Source organism: Panthera onca, chromosome A1, assembly GCF_046562875.1.
Source record: "Panthera onca isolate mPanOnc1 chromosome A1, mPanOnc1 haplotype 2, whole genome shotgun sequence".
NCBI lineage: Eukaryota > Metazoa > Chordata > Mammalia > Carnivora > Felidae > Panthera > Panthera onca.
Genome location: NC_138339.1, coordinates 225,985,570 through 226,001,658, shown reverse-complemented (window position 1 = coordinate 226,001,658; position 16,089 = coordinate 225,985,570). Strand labels below are relative to the sequence as shown.

Genomic DNA, 16,089 nt, shown 5'->3' with positions numbered 1-16,089 from the left:
AGGGAGAAAAGCATGTCCATACATGCCAAATATAAATATTTAATGCATAATTTCCCCTTGTTATTTGAAAATAATGTATCAAAATGTTTTAAGTGGATTTATTATTTTTATAGAGATGACATGCACCCATTGTAAAAGTCCAAACAGTGCAAAAAAGTCAAAAGAAAGTGATAAATCTCAAATTAGGAGTTGGGCATAGCTATGCCATGCTGGGTAACACCAGAATTTTCCATGTCCTTCCCTGGCAACCACTTTTATTTTTATTTATTTATTTTTTAAGTTTATTTATTTATTTTGAGAAAGAGAAAGAGAGAGCAGGGGAGGGGCAGAGAGAGAGAGAGGGACAGAGAGAATCCCAAGCAGGCTCCGCACTGTCAGCACAGAGGCCAACCTGGGGCTCAAATCCATGAACTGTGAGATCATGACCTGAGCCAAAACCAAGAGTCAGATGCTTAACAATGGTGCCCCATTGACAAACATTTTTAAGTTTATAAGCTAGACTTGTTCCTCTTTCTTTCTTTGGATACAGCTGAAGATTTACTGATTTTTTTTTCATTTTTCTTTTAATTGTTTAAATTACTTTTTGTTAATCTTGTTACGAATATAGTATAAGACATTTTGTGATTCTGATTCATTCCTTCATCTTTTCTCCCACCACAAAGATTTGTTGATACGTGTTACTTTTTTTAATGTTTGTTTATTTATTTGAGAGAGAGAGAGGGCAGGAGCAGGGGAGGGGCATGGAGAGAGAGAGAGAGAGAGAGAGAGAGAATCCCCAGCAGGCTTGAACTCACGAAATGTGGGGTCATGACCTGAGCTGAAACTAAGAGTTGGACACTTCACTGACTGAGATACCCAGGCGCCCCATACGTGTTATTTTTTAAGAAGGAATTTGGCTTTTGATTCTCGGAGTCATTGTCCAATCCTCACCTATAATATTTTTATTTCTACAAATCTCTTCCCACCTTGATTGCTATTTTGTCCCAAACCTTTTTATTTCTATTTATGAAGGGAAATTAAGAGAAACTGCACAAACAGGCTATCACCGCCATACAATTAATAAGGACACATTTATTTGGAATGTACTATAAAATAGTGTTTCATGAAAAATGTTTATGGGTAAAAAAAGTGGAATATAAAACAAGAGCATAGTGTGCATGTGTATGCAAATAAATGTTGCAAAAGGATATTTCTAAACAGATTTTAACATTTTTTTTTTCTGCTAGGTAAAAGGATTGCATTTTATAAATGCGTTTTTCTACATTTTCAATTTTCTGTACTATATGAGCATTGATTTTGAAACGTAAAAATGCTCTAAAATGTAGATTTCTTAGAATGAATGCAAACAGTAAAGAAAAGATAAAGTAAAAAATGTCTCTTCCCCATTTCCCCTCTTAGTTCAGCACCAAGAAGATAATCACTGATAATTTCTTGGGAGACTGTCATAAAATATCAGTGCATGTATAAACACACACAAAGATACATATGTGAAAGTAAATGTGTGTGTGTTCCTTTGTATTAAAATGCAATAGAATATATAATTTTGATATCATGATTTTTCCCCCCACTTCACAATACATATTGAACAACTTTCCATTGAGGTTGACCTAATTTTTATTAGTGACAATGTACTATTACATTAAATGGATATATCTTAATTATTTAGCCAGAACTCTGTTTTTAGCTTTTGCTTTTTTTTCAAGATTTTTAAAATTTTTTTTTAATTTTCTTTCTTTTTTTTTTTTCAATATATGAAGTTTATTGTCAAATTGGTTTCCATACAACACCCAATGCTCATCCCAAAAGGTGCCCTCCTCAATACCCATCACCCACCCTGCCCTCCCTCCCACCCCCCATCAACCCTCAGTTTGTTCTCAGTTTTTAAGAGTCTCTTATGCTTTGGCTCTCTTCCACTCTAACGTCTTTTTTTTTTCCTTCCCCTCCCCCATGGGTTTCTGTTAAGTTTCTCTGGATCCACATAAGAGTGAAACCATACGGTATCTGTCTTTCTCTGTATGGCTTATTTCACTTAGCATCACACTCTCCAGTTCCATCCATGTTGCTACAAAGGGCCATATTTCATTCTTTCTCATTGCCACGTAGTACTCCATTGTGTATATAAATCACAATTTCTTTATCCATTCATCAGTTGATGGACATTTAGGGTCTTTCCATAATCTGGCTATTGTTGAAAGTTCTGCTATGAACATTGGGGTACAAGTGTCCCTATGCATCAGCACTCCTGTATCCCTTGGGTAAATTCCTAGCAGTGCTATTGCTGGGTCATAGGGTAGATCTATTTTTAATTTTTTGAGGAACCTCCACACTGTTTTCCAGAGTGGCTGCACCAGTTTGCATTCCCACCAACAGTGCAAGAGGGTTCCCGTTTCTCCACATCCTCTCCAGCATCTATAGTCTCCTGATTTCTTCATTTTGGCCACTCTGACTGGCGTGAGGTGATATCTGAGTGTGGTTTTGATTTGTATTTCCCTGATGAGGAGCGACGTTGAGCATCTTTTCATGTGCCTGTTGGTCATCCGGATGTCTTCTTTAGAGAAGTGTCTATTCACGTTTTCTGCCCATTTCTTCACTGGGTTATTTGTTTTTTGGGTGTGGAGTTCGGTGAGCTCTTTATAGATTTTGGATACTAGCCCTTTGTCCGATATGTCATTTGCAAATATCTTTTCCCATTCCGTTGGTTGCCTTTTAGTTTTGTTCGTTGTTTCCTTTGCTCTGCAGAAGATTTTTATCTTCATAAGGTCCCAGTAGTTCATTTTTGCTTTTAATTCCCTTGCCTTTGGGGATGTGTCAAGTAAGAAATTACTACGGCTGAGGTCAGAGAGGTTTTTTCCTGCTTTCTCCTCTAGGGTTTTGATGGTTTCCTGTCTCACATTCAGGTCCTTTATCTATTTTGAGTTTATTTTTGTGAATGGTGTGAGAAAGTGGTCTAGTTTCAATCTTCTGCATGTTGCTGTCCAGTTCTCCCAGCACCATTTTTTAAAGAGACTGTCTTTTTTCCATTGGATATTCTTTCCTGCTTTGTCAAAGATTAGTTGGCCATTTATTTTTGAGAGAGGGAGACAGAGTGCAAGCAGGAGAGGGACAAAGAGAGAGGAAGACACAGAATCGGAAGCAGGCTCCAGGCTCTGAGCTGTCAGCACAGAGCCTGATGCGGGGCTTGAACTCACGAACCACAAGATCATGACCTGAGCTGAAGCCAGATGCTTAACTGACTGAGCCACCCAGGCACCCCTCTCAAGATTTCTGTGGTTACAACCTACAATAAACTTTATATATATACTTTAGTAATAAGACAGATGCGCTTTTAACATTTTTATAAATTAGTGTTGCTTGGCACTATCCACATTCTCATCAACTTTGTATGTGAGTGAGTTTCTTCCTGCTTTCAGGAAACAAACTTGGCAGGAAGAAAAAAAAAAAAAAAAAACCACCACATTGTTTACCTGTTGAGTAAAAATGGGATTTCACTGTTGTGTTAATTTACATTTTTTACTACTTCTTGAATTGAACAAATAGAAAACTTTCCCCATGGCAGTTGGGCTTTCTCTTGTATGAACTGACTGTTCATATCCATCCGTTTTTCTGTCGTTTGTCCTTTTCTTTATTGATCAGCACATAAATCTTTGTATGTTACAAAATGTAGTCCTTTATAAGACACGTTTTACAAATAGTATTTTTTGTCTCCTAGCTTGAAATTTGCATAATGTTTCGCCATACAGAATTAATTGTTTTGCATTCTGATTAGCCAAACTTGCCTTGTAAGTGTTCTGGGAATTAATTATTATAAGGGAACTATTCAATACGATATTTAAACAAAAGGTCACAAAGTGTGTTCAAGGAATGTTCTCATTAGATGGGTGACATTAAAGGTTCTGGAAATGACCAATAATGACTCTGATAGACTGTAGAGTTCTGTCTCAAAAAATTAGTATAAAATGTAGAATTTTATATATTTTTTTTAAAAATCATAAAAATGTTCACAAAAAATAAACTAGATTATGTACATAATTTTCAAGTTACCATTTCCTTGTAAGAGAACAAGTCATAGTTGCTTTATCCCAATTATAACATTACTTTCATAAAACAAAATTATATAAATCCAGGTTTATAAATAGAGGATTTTTCCCCTTCTGTCTGAATAACAATGAACTGTGGGACTGCTAACGGGTATGGGTTTATTTCTGGGGTGATGAAAAACTTCTAAACTTGATTGTGGTGATGCTTGCACAATGCTATGAATATACTAAAAACCGGTGAATTGTATACTTTAAGTAGGTGAGTTGTGCAGTGAGTGAATCATATCTCAATAAGATGCTATAAAGACATAAATTGTTGTATGTTTTGAGTACAGCTGTGTGCAAAATAAATTACTGTGATTTGCCACATTGCCCATAGCATCTTCCGCACCCACTAGGAAAGAGTTTCATTAGGAAGGAGGTTTTCAGTGGGCTCATCTTTGGAGACACCCTTCTCTGTTTATTCTCTTCTGTCTTCTTCCCTTCTCAGATTCTCTTGGTTGGGGTAAGATGGAGGGGGACTTTCCAACCTTCTTTTCCACGCTTCTGTTATTCTTCTGATCCCTGGGATTATGCCAATTTTTTCAATGCAGATAGTCTATAACATACCATGCTACACTGGATTTTAGCAGAAGGTAAATAGCCTTGGATGATACAAGGAGACTTATCTTGGCTAGTACCAGCTGTGACATCATTAAGGACTTTTATGCTCAAATGTGCCCTCATCTTATTGAAGGGAATGTGACATAGCAGGTTACACAATCACTATTTCTTGAAGAGTCTCTCACTTTAAATTCCTGCACTGATTATTCAGTGGTAGACTTTTTTTGCTTTTTAGATATTTTTTCTTTAGGATCTTTCATTAAAATGCAATACAAAGAATAAAACTATAACCATTATTGCATTATTTCCAATAGCTTTTGATGACTCTTACCTTAATCATTATATTCTTGACTCCAAGAGTATGAGTCAAAATCAAGGTAAATTGCCTTTCTCTCTTGGCACAAATCTGAAATGAGTCAGCAATGAGCAAAAACCTCTAAAATTAATTTAATCCAGTGGAATCATCCTTAATTCACACAATTGGGCAATATTGTCAAGTTTTTTGATCCCATTTACTAACACAGTTGAGAGAGGCATTATACATAGGAAATGATAGTCAGCTAGATGTCAGTTAGTATCCAATAGGAAGTGATCAAACAATTAAATTTTATCAAGTATTCTGGAGGGTCTCAGAAAGTGTCCAAGATACGGTTTGTGACCTCATGGAGTTCATTGTCCATGAAGAGCTTTAGTCCATCCTGGCCATATAAAGGTGCTTTCCTACGATAAAGGGACAGTCAACTATCTCACTAACACAAGCAGGTTTTTGCTTTGACTACATCTCATTTCCCTGTTCCACTACCTGTCCGGTAGCCCTTCTTGCTAAACTTCTCAGGACCTTTAGCTGTTCATTTGGAGATTCTGGCACAAGGTAAGTAGCCTTGGATGATTCGCAGACATTTTTCTTGGCTAGAAAGATAAATAGGAAGCCTCTGGTATCGCAGAGGGAGAAAGAGGCATACTTGAAATATGCTAAAACATGATTGTGCCTGGACAGCTATGTATGTAACAACGCACAAGACCAAATGGATTCCTTTTCAGCAGTGTGAAGTGGAACTTAGCTTTCAGATGGAAAGCTGTGCCTGGACACATAGAAGAAGCTCAATAGTGTTTGTTTAATAAATGCTGAAGGAACAAATGAGACTCAAAACAAGGACATCTACTCTATCTTGGTCATTTCTTTTGGGGTCCAAACTACCAGGGGGCCACAGAACCTCCAGCAGACAAAGGGAAAAGAGGCAAAGGGAGCAGGCAGCTTGTCCAGAAAGATGAAATATTCTTGCTGCTCATTCACAACCACCACTCTGAACTTATCCACTAATTCATCCACTTGGTAAACACTTCTCAAGTGTCTATGTGCCGGACACTGTAGATAGTCAAAGAAGAACAAAACCCTGTCCCTCTCCTTATAGAAGGGTGGATTCATTATAAACTTTGACAAAGACATTAATAATCTCCATTCACTGAGTGCTTGCTCTGTGCCAGGCACTAGGCTAATTCCTTTATATGCATGATTTCATTCGGCGCTGTGATGTGGTATTGAACTAAGCATGACTCGATTGTATAGATGAAATTAAGATTTTGCCTGGCAAAGGAGCCAGGGCTTCACAGCCACACACATCTGAGCCAGAACTTGAACTTGGTGCACTGTGATGTGAAAGCCCCAGGGTCCTGCACTGGGAGGAAGGGCTTTTCTAGCAGAGAGGGGAGGGGCTCCTCCAGCCTGGGAGCAAGGGGAGAAGAAAGCTAGTGTGCATGGAGCACTGCCTCTGCCATACATTGTGATCTTAGAGCTGGGTCTAAAAGTAGGAATAAGAGCTTCCTCAAGAAAAACAGGAAGCAGCATGAGGAAAAGCACAGAGGCACCAAAATGCACAGGAAAGTGTTGGGAAGTTCAAAGTGACTGCACTAGAAAGTGCTCAGGGGAGGGCAGGGAGCTTGAAAACAAGGTTGTCTAAGGGTGCCTGGTGGCTTAGTCACTTAAGCGTCTAACTTCATGATCTCACAGTTTGTGGGTTCGAGCTCTGTGCTGGGCTCTGTGCTGACAGTTCAGAGCCTGGCGCCTGCTTCGGATTCTGTGTCTCCATCTCTCTCTACCCCTCCCTTGCTCTCTCTCTCTCTCTTTCTCTCAAAATTAAATAAACATTAAAAACACTTCAGAAAATAAGGTGGTGTAAAGCCCTGTGGTCCTGCTGCTCCATTCTTCCATCCTTCCTTTGTGATTCGTCCTGGCTCCTAAGCCTGCCAGTGACAGAGGCAGGCATGAGGAACAGAGAGGACAATGGAGAGCAGATGGTCAAGGGCTCAGATGTCAGCAATGCTCCATCTCCAAACTCTACCAAACAAACACCTTCATTTTCAGGTATGTAGATCCTGCAAGGATGACCAGCAGAAAAGGTGGTTCCAAACTGGAGCATGACTAAAAAGTCAATCACATTCAGGTATCCTTGAATGCATATTGTTCTGACAGGAAAGAAAACAACTTCAGATGAAAATTCTTTTTTTTTTTTTAACATTTTATTTATTTTTGAGACAGGGAGAGACAGAGCATGAACAGGGGAGGGTCAGAGAGAGGGAGACACAGAATCTGAAACAGGCTCCAGGCTCTGAGCTGTCAGCACAGAGCCTGACGCGGGGCTCGAACTCACGGACCGCGAGATCGTGACCTGAGCTGAAGTCGGACGCTTGACTGACTGAGCCACCCAGGCGCCCCAAGATGAAAATTCTTTAGGTGGATTTTTAAATACGTTTTGGTCATTCAGAATTATCCTTAATATACTTTCATAAATATAACAATGGAAGACCAATTGTGGTTAGATGAGTTCACGGCTTGTGGGGACAGTATTTAGTTTTAGATCAGGCCCCTTTAAGTTACCACATGGGTGTATTTTTCTAAGCTGCATCTATTTTAAAGTACCTCAGGCCCTCTAAATAATCAAGGTACACACTACCCTTATTCCTACTTTCTTTAGGTAGGCTGTCTTCCGTAAATGATATCAGAGATGGTTATTCACATCTTCACATTTATAGCATGTGGTTAGCTATTTCTGTGAATTATTTTATGTCAAGATTTTATAGAGGAATATAAGGAAGCACCTATATTATGAGAAAATATAATAATTTTACAGTGGTCTTTGTAACTTGGTATCCCTACAGTATACCAAAAAATCAGGGATTGCCGACCCTATATAAAACTGAAGGTTAACCCATTTTTAGCATAATATTTTTCAGTGAAAGTAAAAAAAAATCAGTTTTTAATTAAAAAAAAAAAAGGACTATTACATCTACTACTACCAACACATATTTTTTAAAAATTCTACAAATACCACAAAAGACACTTAATCCCAAAGCACTATTAAGATTATAGATTGCTGTCAGTGGTTGCTTGACCTTCTCATGAATGTTTTTTTTTCCTAGTTCACACTAATCTAAAGCTCTCTTAAGAAAAAGTTTTCGTTTTCTCCTCCATAACTTAATTAACCACATTCCACTACTTCCAAACATTCTTGTGCATTACTTTGACATCATCATTCAGAAAAACTTCAGAAAGGAGATGTTAAACATATATATGCCCCCAAGGAAAAGAAATACTTTAAATATCTATTTTGAAATAGGGTAGAAAATTGATGAAATCTGCTTCTAGAACACACAGGTCTCTGAGAGACTTTGGTTAAACGGTACGCAGCAACAACAAAGAAAAGTAAAAAAGAAACAGTTTCAATATGCTATTAGAACTTAAAAGAAAAACAAGTGAAGATGATCTATTTCCTTTGAAAGTATATAGAAAACAATGTTCTTCTTTTGTTAAAAAAAGTATTTATTTTTAGAGAGATAGAGTGGGGGGAGAGAGGGGCAGAGGGAGAGAGAAAGAATATTGAGGAGTCTCCATGCTGAGTGTGGGAGGGGCCCAATCCCACAACCCTGGGATCATGACCTGAGCCAAAATCAAGAGTCGGACATTCACCCGACTGAGCCATCCAGGCATCCCGACAGTAATGTTCTTATCAGGGAATCTAGTAAAGTTCCTCAGAGACATTCTCTTACTTCTCTCATGCGTTCAGCACTAGCATGCCAAGATGAAGAGGGTATGGTCCTTTGTTTAGGTAAACTTTTCCAATAGAGGGAAAGACAAATCTACACACATGAGGTGGCAAAGGTGCAAGGATAGAAGACAGAGGTGTGTGTAGGGCCTTGGAAGCTCAGAAGAGCGGCACATTCCATCTAGGTGTGGGTGGAAGCCTCACAGAAGAGGTCAAACTTGAGCGAATTATGAAGAATGTGAAGAACCTATAAAGGTAAACTAGGTGAAGAGAGGATAATGTACCTCAGGCTATAGAATGCAAAGTCAAGGGCAGGGGAAGTCTAAGGCAGCCCAGAGGGGAGAACTAAAGCCATTCATCACTGAGTCATTCAGTAGAACAGCGAAGTTAAGGAAGAGGAGTGTGGAGAGGCAGACAGAGGCCAGATGATGTAGATCTTCAGGACTCCTTAAAGGAGCACAAAGCTTACCCTTAGGGGATGGGGAAAGGGTAGAAAGGAGGCTCCTCGATCTTTTAAAGTACTATATTTTAAAGAACGAGAGTGACTTGATCAGGTTTGCATCTTAGAACCGTGGAGGTATAATGAAGGAAAGATGTGAAAAGGACAAGACTGGAGGAAAGGAAATCAGTCAAGGTACTGCCCCCAATGCCATGAGAAATGAGGACTGCCTTGACCCAGGAAGGAATAGAGGGCAGGGACCAAGTGTGAGCAAAACTAGCTAGATTGGGGGGCACCTTGGGTGGCTCAGTCACTTGTCTCCAACTTCAGCTCAGGTCATGATCTCATGGTTTGTGTTTGAGCCCCACATTGGGCTGACAGCACGGAGCCTGCTTCGGATTCTCTCTCCTTCTCTCTCCGGCCCTCCCCTGCTCATGCTCTCTCTCTCTCTTCCTCTCTCAAAAATAAATAAACAGGGGGGCGCCTGGGTGGCGCAGTCGGTTAAGCGTCCGACTTCAGCCAGGTCACGATCTCGCGGTCCGTGAGTTCGAGCCCCGCATCAGGCTCTGGGCTGATGGCTCGGAGCCTGGAGCCTGTTTCCGATTCTGTGTCTCCCTCTCTCTCTGCCCCTCCCCCGTTCATGCTCTGTCTCCCTCTGTCCCAAAAATAAATAAAAAACGTTGAAAAAAAAAAAAATTAAAAAAAAAAAATAAACATTTTTTTAAAATTTTTTTAAAAATAGCTAGATTAGATGGTGAGAAAAGGTGAATATGACTTTTCAGGAGCTCAATGAATATCAAAGGGATAAATGAACCAATGTGGACAATGAGTACTTTGGCAACACTGCTGGGCAAGCGGAGTCATGATAACACATATTCTAGGAGAAAAATTTGTTTTTTCCTATCAAAGGTATTAAACATAGGAGGGCAATGAGAAATAGACACATTTTTAAAGTACCACGTCACCTAACTTTTATAATTAGTTAGCTGGGGGATTTTATTGGTGGTGATGGTAGACAGTGGGCTAAATCTTCCCCTCCCATGTAAGTGAAACATAAAAATCCCAAATCACTCACTTAAAAGTAAAGCAAAACTGAGGACAACAATGAACTTGATTCAGGAAACACTATAAAAACATACATACCTGATAAAGGAGAGTATAATTGATAAAACTGTATTTGACATTAAGTATGTAGATGACTAGTTTAGTATATCTTAAACATTTTCATTTTTCCTACGTTTTGTTTATAATAATTATACTTCATTCAGAATTGAGGGCCCATCTCCATGAGCCGAGGTCTTCAAATATGTATGAAAACATTAGATTACCTGGATCTAACATGTATAAGCCAAATAGCACAAGGCACCAAAATGAGGCAGATATAGTTGTTTAGGTTAACCTTGTTCTTTTAATTTGGTTTTCTTCCATTATTGCTTCCAAAGGTTAACCTTGAACTCACAGTTAATGTCTGTGAAAGCCTAAATAAGTTCCAGTTAAAGGTACCAGATTATTTCCTGGAACTACAAAATGCCTATAAATGTCTTATCCCAGGAAAGTAGGCCACAATTGACAGCCTCTTCAACTGTCATCTAAATAGTGGTCCCCGCCTAGTTTTCCAGGAAAAGCTTTGCAAAAGAAATGAAACATATTTCTCATTATCCCAAGTCCTTGAGAAGATATTTAATTAAGTCTTGTGAGTATATGTGTAAACAGAAATGTCTGGGGCGCCTGGGTGCCTCAGTCAGTTAAGCGGCCGACCCCTGATTTCAGCTCAGGCCATGATCTCATGGCTCAGGTTATGATCCCACGGTTTGTAAGATGCAGCCCTGAGCTGGGCTCTGTGCTGAGTCTGGACCCTGCTTGGGATTCTCTCTTTTTCTCCCTCTCTCTCTGACCCTTGAATGTTTGTTTATTTATTTTTGAGAGAGAAAACACAAGTGGGGGAGGGGCAGAGAGAGAGAGGGAGAGTGGTCTGAGCATCAGTGCAGAGCCCAACATGGGGCTTGAACTCACACACCGTGAGATTATGACCTGAGCTGAAGTTGGATGCCTAAGTGACAGAGCCACCCAGGTGCTCTGTCAAAATACATAAATACATAATAAATACATAATGCCAAAATAATACCAAAATACCAAAATACCATAATACCAAAATACATAAATAAACATAAAAAAATAAAAATAAATAATAAATGTCTGAAAAACTTGCTCTTACTAATAAGTGAGAGGACACATTAGCTGTAAACATTTCCTGTACTGCAAAGATCTCGTTCACAAATAACGAGAATCGAAATTGGCTGTAGTCTCACCATTTTAGCATATTTGCAACAACAGTAAAGGAGAAAAATTAGTATAGTCTGGTTGGTTTAAAAGGAATTATGAGGCATAATTTTGAGACTTCATGTCCATTCATGTCCAGGTGACAGAGGGAAACTGAAGGGATCCTATGATTTTTTTTTTTTTGCCACCTCTATTCTTGCGCCCCTGTCTTCCATGTGCCTTATAGTAGGTATATGGATATACAGTATGCCATATAGTATGTATCCATACATATGGATATGTATGTCCTCCTTGTAAGAGGCGAAGACCTAATGATTTCTTTGGAGTCTTCTAGCACAATAGAGAACATCTGAGGAGTAACTAGGTGGGGTCTTTATGTATGTTTTCCAGACCAATGACTCACCAAGACCCTGGGGCTCCAGGGCGTGACTGACTTATGGAGGACACCTGAGCACCCTCCTCATTTTGACCAGTTCCTAGATGCCTCAGAGGACACATACACCAGACCACCATCCTCAATAAAAATCCCAGACCCAAAGCAAAAACAAGACTCCATCTCCTTTCCTTTCTGAGTCTCCCAGATGTTGTCTGTACCTACACTCTCTCTACATCTTTAATAAACTCTGCTTCCTCTAGGCTCACTTTTGATTTCCATTCTGCACAAAGCCAAGGACTCTCTTGGCTGGTGCTGTGGGACCCCCTCTGGGTCCTTGGACCCAGCCAGCCTACATTATAAGCATGAATGGAGAAAGTAAGCAGAAGGCAGTTCTTGGTTGGTATGCATGACCAATGGTGCCATTTTGTTGGTGTGCCACAGTCTAGTTACAGCTTTGAGTTCTCGTGCTTTAGAATGTGATGTTTTACTTCCATAAGTCATAGGTAGAAAATGATTCCCCACTTATGGAAAGACACACATATGTAACAACTGGCACTGAGGTATACCTTGGGTTCCAGTTCATGCCTTTTTTTTTTCATTTGTTATGCCTTCTTTTTTCTTAAACAAAAATGATGAATTCATCCATATTATAAAAAATTATGATAAAAAGAGGTGTGACTAGTGTTCTCTCCGAAACATTTCCTTATTCTGAACATTCTCAAGACCCAGATAATAATATAATAATATAAGCTTGAGTATGCTAGTCTTTCATGTAAGTATGTGTGAATGAAAAAAAGAAGTGTGGGGTGTATGTGTGTGTGGTGTATGTACGTGTGCATGTGAAAGAGAGAGAGCGAGAGAGAGAGGAGACCATTAAAGTGTAAAGAAAATATACACAGTTCCATACGAGGGAGAATGTCAACACTGACATTGATTATAGACACTGTAGAAATAACTAAGCAAGCAGGAAAAAAAAAACCTTACAAAAATGTAGTTTGGACATGTAGAAGGAATACTAATTACAGTAATTTCTCTGAACTGTTTACCACATGCCTAATTACCAGGCAGCACAGTGATGAATATGTAAATCATTAGCTATCCATCGGATTAACTAGTGCACATTTTAACTACAACATTGAGCTCTGCTAATGTATAGTCAGTCTTCACAATTTATCACTCCTCTAGTATGCTCATTGGCCCATGACTTAAAGTTTTGGAAGCTTATAAGAAATGACAAGGTAAGGAAGGAATCAAATGAATATTTTAAGTAATTATAATTTTAGAAAAATGGCATATATAAACAAGGACAAGAAGGAAGCTACTGGTAAAAGATATGCTGGCTATTCTATATGATGGGCTGTTTATACATGGCATATACCTTAGATGTATTGACAGGGGGATAAAGGGACATACTGGAGTAAATATCTAGCAAATTTTAAAATCAAATTCCTAAAGAACATTTAATAGGTATTTTTAAAAGATAGAAATGAAGAAACCATCAAAAATACCCTCAGCTTTCTCGAAAATCATACATGTTCTTAAGTAAATAGTACTAAATACATTGATTAAATATTTTTCTTCATTAATTAGAACACAACGTTGTGGAAAAATATGTCACCAGAATTGGAAGAAGGAATCACTGGATACCCGCAATGGAAATACCTAGATAATCTGAGTAATACAATACATGACTAAAGAAATGTGGTGATAGGGAAAGCATAAGATGAGTCCTTCAGCTTTAAGAGATTTTAGATCCAACTAAATAAACATTTTATAGAAATGATTCCCCAAGTTTTCTGTAGGAGCACCACACTAGCCTACCCTAATTTATAATAGGGTTTCTCACCCTTGGCACAATTGATAATTTGGGCCAGATCGTTCTTTATTGTGGGGGCTGCTGTGTGCATTGTGGGATGGCTAGCAGCATCCCTAGCTGGGGGACGGATGCTGATAGAGACCCAGCAAATGCCACTAGCATTCCCTCCCACCCCTAGTATTGACAAGCAAAAATGTCTCCGTATCATTGCCAAATGCCCCCTGGAAGGCAAAACTGTTCCCTGTTGAGAGCTACTGCTTTATACAATGTGAAAAGGTGTACACAAATAAAAAATTCTGTTAATGTGGTCATAATTTAATTGCACTAGTCAAACTCACTGTTTTAAACAAGCATAGGGAACTTTTTCTTTGATGAAAATTATCAAGCCACAGGAAAAAATTAAACTCAGCAAAAGGAAAAACCTAACAAAGTGTGTGTGTGTGTGTGTGTGTGTGTGTGTGTATGTGTGTGTGTTTGTGTGTGTGTGTGTGTTTAAGGTAGGTGTTGAGAGAGTGAGAAAGAAACAAGAAATAAGGAAATGTTCTCTCTTGCTTGTAAAATTAAGAACAGAGGACATAAAATTAATTCAGTAAACATAGCAGATTATAAAAATATACTTGAATTCCATATTATACCTTAAATAGGGAGATGAAAACTGAAAGATAAAACAGAGGAGACATAAGTAGGAGAAGACAGAATAGACAAGATGGCGGAGGTGGGGTGGCAGGGAGGTGGAAAGGAGGCAGAACTTTAGAAGAAAGAGAGACTGGCAGATTGGCAGTTAAAAGTGGAGCTTCTCTTGGCTCCCCACTCTACTTCTTCTCAGGTTTCTCCTTTTAGCCCCTGAGCCCAGCCCCTCAAACCAGGCTGCCAACATCCTTCTCCTCAGGCTCCACCAGCTGCTCACTGTGTCCATGAAGGAGGATGTGTGGATAAGAGACTAGAAAACAAGGGAGAACCACTGCCAGGAAAGGAACAATGACTGCCACAGAAGGCTTGGGAATTGGAGGGAGGCATGATCGATGCCTCACTTTATCATACAGGATAATTTTCTTTGAGGGAGCATTTACATAGAGAATAGTGAGGAAGCTCACTGTTCAAGAGAAAGGTAATGAGAGCCTAAGTTAGGGGGCTGACAGAAGACACTGAACACAATAGAACCATTTACATTTTGTATTTACTTTGGAGGGTAATAGTTGTTGTTTGTTCCTTATAATAATCAAAAACAAATTTAGATTTGCTTTATGCACAGTAAATATTTAATAAATACTAGTTCAGTTTAACTCAATTCATTTTAAGTTAATCTATGACCTATACTTAACATTAAGAAACTAAAGTCCAGTGAAGATAAATGACTTGCCCATGATCAAATGGTTGGTAAATTTTGGAGCCATGGATGAAACCCAGATCTCCTTAACTCCAAAATCCAAGGCTTTACGTATTTCATTAGTTACAACAAATTTGTGACATATGTGCTGATCCTATTTCTTTACCACTGATTTTCTTTTTAAATTTTTTCATGTTTATTTATTTTTGAGAGAGAGAGAGAGAGAGAGAGAGAGAGAGAGCAAAAGAGTGCATGTGTGCACGAGCAGGAGAGGGACAGAGAGAAGAAGGAAAGAGAGAATCCCAAGCAGGCTCTACACTGTTAGTGCAGAGACCTACGCGGGGTTGGATCTCATGAACCATGAGCTGATCATGATCATGACCTGAGCTGAGACCAAGAATCAGATGCTTAACCAACTGAGCCACCCGGGCACCCCCAAAGAAATTGATTTTCTTTTTTAATGTTTATTTATTTTTGAGAGACAGAGAGGCAGAGAGAGAAAAGTGTGAGTGGGGGAGGGGTGGAGAGAGAGGGAGACACAGAATCCGAAGCAGGTCCAGGCTCTGAGCTGTCAGCACAACGCCTGACGCGGGGCTCGAACTCACGAGAACCCATGAACCGTGAGATCATGACCTGAACTGAAGTCAGATGCTTAACCGACTGAGCCACACAGGCGCCCCAAACAAACAAATAGATTTTCTTTTTTTTTAACTTTTTAAAAAATGTTTATTTATTTTTTGAGAGAGAGATTGACAGAGTGTGAGCAGGGGAGGGGCAGAGAGAAAGGAAGACATGGAATCTGAAGTAGGCTCCAGGCTCTGAGCTGTCAGCACAGAGCCTGACGCAGGGCTCAAACCCACGAACCGTGAGATCATGACCTGAGCTGAAGTCAGGCGCTCAACTGACTGAGCCACCCAGTCGCCCCAACAAATAGATTTTCTACCAAGAGGTTGGATATGGCCTCAGAATCCTTCTGAAGACAGGGCTTCAGAGAGCTACCCTGAACCCACTTTTCTGTATCCTACAGTGCACCAGGCTACCTATCCAACGGGAAGGAAGAGGATATGGTAGAGATTCTTTGTTGCCTGAACCATTATCACCTTGTAGCTGTGGGGATAGATTCAGAGGCAAAAAAAAAGTATGTACATCAGGAATGACTGGCGGTAAGCCT

At 39.4% G+C, this 16,089-nt stretch overlaps 1 protein-coding gene and 1 long non-coding RNA gene across 7 annotated transcripts in view; one reads left to right on the top strand and one right to left on the bottom strand.

Moving 5' to 3' along the window:
- The window catches only part of DCLK1 (doublecortin like kinase 1), a 345,761-nt gene that overhangs the window by 114,398 nt on the left and 215,274 nt on the right, over positions 1–16,089 (bottom strand). The gene's annotated exons all lie outside the window — the stretch shown is intronic.
- On the top strand, positions 5,333–13,558 carry LOC145715374 (uncharacterized). Of its 2 annotated transcripts, none has more exons than XR_014137445.1 (3): positions 5,333–5,511; positions 7,003–7,081; positions 13,366–13,558. It is a non-coding gene; the product is annotated as an uncharacterized LOC145715374 (long non-coding RNA). The 2 variants fall into 2 exon arrangements; XR_014137444.1 differs by lacking the exon at positions 13,366–13,558 and adding an exon at positions 11,790–12,021.